This window comes from Tamandua tetradactyla, chromosome 7, assembly GCF_023851605.1.
Source record: "Tamandua tetradactyla isolate mTamTet1 chromosome 7, mTamTet1.pri, whole genome shotgun sequence".
Lineage (NCBI taxonomy): Eukaryota > Metazoa > Chordata > Mammalia > Pilosa > Myrmecophagidae > Tamandua > Tamandua tetradactyla.
In genome coordinates, this window is record NC_135333.1 from 29,903,524 (window position 1) to 29,906,833 (window position 3,310).

At 44.3% G+C, this 3,310-nt stretch overlaps 1 pseudogene; it reads left to right on the forward strand.

Annotated features, from left to right (window-relative positions):
• Positions 1–209: 209 nt before the first annotated feature.
• Positions 210–1,574, forward strand: LOC143689557 (RNA-binding motif, single-stranded-interacting protein 2 pseudogene; annotated as a pseudogene).
• Positions 1,575–3,310: the final 1,736 nt, after the last annotated feature.

A 3,310-nucleotide genomic window follows, 5' to 3' on the forward strand; every position in this document is an offset into this window, starting at 1 on the left:
TTATCTACCTTTTTGACAGATGAGTAAAACATGTGTATTAAAAATAAATAATAGGTGGGGAAATGTTAAAATAAATTGAGTAGCTCTAGCTCCTTTTCTCCCCCTTTCTCCTCCCCCTCCCTTCACCTTCTCCCCTGTCCCTCTCTCTCCCCTCCCCCTCCCTTTCCCTCTCCCTCTTCTTTCTCTCAGCTCCTAACATTAAAGAGAAAATGCTGCTATCAGTGACTTCCAAGCCTGGGATACTGACTTTTGGCTATAACAAGAACAACAAGAAGCCATATGTGTCATTGATCCAGCAAATGGCCCCACCTAGCCTAAGCAACAGTACCCCCAGCAGCAGCAGTGGCCGCAATGGAAATGACCAGCTGAGCAAAACCAACCTATATATCCGGGGATTGCAGCCCAGCACTACAGACCAGGACCTTGTCAAGCTGTGTCAGCCATACGGCAAGACTGTCTCCACTAAGGCCATACTGGACAAGACCACAAACAAATGCAAAAGCTATGGCTCTGTGGACTTTGACAGTCCTTCAGCAGCACAGAAAGCTGTAGCAGCACTGAAAGCCAGCGGTGTTCAGGCACAGATGGCAAAGCAACAGGAGTAGGACCCCACAAATTTATACATCTCAAACCTCCCACTATCAATGGATGAGCAAGAACTGGAAGGGATACTGAAGCCCTTTGGTCAGGTTATCTCCACCCAAATCCTTCAAGACATCAGTGGGACAAGCAGAGGGGTTGGCTTTGCAAGGATGGAGTCCACAGAGAAGTGTGAAGCCATCATCACCCACTTTAATGGAAAATATATTAAGATACCCCCTGGAGTACCAGCCCCATGTGATCCCTTGCTTTGCAAATTTGCTGATGGTGGGCCAAAGAAACGACAGAACCAAGAAAAATTTGTACAAAATGGACGGTCCTGGCCAAGGAATGAAGATGTGGGTGGTATGACCTTGACCTATGACCCCACCACAGCTCTTCAGAATGGGTTCTACCCAACCCCTTATAACATCACCCCCAACAGGATGCTGTTCAGTCAGCACTGTCCCTGAATCGTCCATATCCTGTGTCTTCATTTCAGAGAGGCTCAGACATCTCCTCTACAAGTACCTAACCCAGCTTGGATGCACCACTAGTCATACCTCATGCAGCCTTCAGGCTCAGTTCTGACACCAGGGGTGGACCATCCTATTTCTCTGTAGCCTGCCTCCATGATGGGACCCCTTACCCAGCAACTGGGCCACCTCTCCCTCAGTAACACGGGCACGTATATGCCACCAGCTGCAGCTCTGCAAGGAGCTTACATTTCCCAGTACACCCCTGTGCCTTCTTCCAATGTTTCAGTTGAGGAGAGCAGCGGCCAGCAGAAGCAAGTGACGGTGGACACTTCCTCAGACCATGGGGTCTATTCTTTCCAGTTCAACAAATAACAGTGGCAAAGCCTGCCTGCTTTGCCTTTTTACAGTTTTTAATTTTGTGAATTTCTTTTTTGAATGAAATTTCATATGGAATTTTGGGGGGACTGGTCAAGGAACAAGGTAGAACATTAAACAGGCTATGTGGAATTGGATTTTCCTCCCTCTGCCCTGCCACATCCTGGAGAAAAGACTAGACTTGGTCTTCAGGAAGTTGAGATATGACCTAGGTTCATTAAAGAGACAAACCCAGTCTTGGGAAGCCACTTTTGAGTCAAATTAGGATGAAGATTAGGTCTCTTTGGCAAGTTCCAGCGGGATGAACTTAATGACTTCTGACTCTTCTCACTGCTGGGGCCGACACCATCTGAGGAAGTACCTTCCCCAGCTATAGGAAATACCTGCTTTTCTGCCTCCTGAAAGTTTTTCTTCTCTGCCTGGGTCCCCTGGCCGGGGACCTCTTCCCTATTTATTGCACATTGCTGTGCTCGGAGCCTTCACAGCTGTGACCCTGTTGAATCCTCTTAGGTTCCTTCCCCACTGTGAAAGAACAGCGGCATCACCTAGAGACTAGTGTTTCTTAGCTGGGACAATTTTGTCCACAAAGAGACATTTGGCAATATCTGGAGACATTTTTGATTGTCATACCTGGGGCAGTGCTACTCGCATCTAGTGGATAGAGACCAGGGATGCTTCTAAATGTCCTGTGCATACTACGGCCCCCCTCCACACACAACAAAGAATTATCTGGTCCAAAAAACGGCAGTAGTGCCAAGGTTGAAAAGCCTTGGTACAAAAGTGTTGTCTCTGCTCCATAGGATCATAAGACTTGGTAGACTTCCCACCCCCACCTTGGACACACAGTGCCTTTTGACACTCATGCAACTAGTTGGGAGAGAGAGAACTGGAGTCCTTGAATTCTCCCCAGGCTTTGATTTTTCATACCTCTTCATACAGCAAAAGCTGACCTTGAAAGGCTTTTGGCTGAGTGTGTACTGCCCCAGGCCCACACATATTCAGAGGGATTGAGGCTGTTCAATGCCTGTGCTGTGCAGGGATGGAAAAGGACAAAGCTCTTCATAACTGTCCAGAGTGACCTGCCCTGTCCTGGTGTGTGAGTTCCTTTCCCAGGGAGCCAGGGTATCAGAAATAATATTCCTTCTTATGGAAGGACAACACGGAGCTAGGATAAAAAAGGATAATAATCCCATCTGATGATTTGCAAGGTCCTTAAAAAGAATTAAAAAAAAATTGAGTAGATTGAAATGCTGGTGATCAATGAAAGGGAGTGGTAAAGGGTATAGAAAAAAATAGGGGAAATAAAGGCTAAAATATATTGGGCAGATGGAAATACTAGTAGTCAATGAGAGGGAGGAGTAAGAGGTATGGTATGTATGAATTTTTTTCTTTTTTCTTTTTATTTCTTTTTCTGAATTGATGCAAATGTTCTAAGAAATGACCATGGTGATGAATATACAACTATGTGATGACATTGTGAGTTATTGATTATATACCAAGAATGGAATGTTCATATGGTAAGAATGTTCGTCTTTGTACATTGTTATGTTTAAAAAAATTTTTTAATAAAAAAAAAAAAGATTGAGGGCTTGGCTTGTTAGCATATTTCCTTATATTAGGCAGGGATCATGTATTCCAGAGTTTATTTTCATAGGTCTCTCTGTTATAAGCCCAAATAGAGGATAATTTGTGTTTTCTGAAAGGAATGGATCATGGATCTTGGAATTCCCCAAGTAAGGATGTTTAAAATTCTTTGTTCTCTTTCTCCAATCCCTCAGGTGACCTTATAAACTTTTTTTTTTTTCATTTTATGCCCAATATATTCTGAAAAGCCTCAGGGTATTTTTTACATTAACCTTTTTGGGAAAACCCGGATC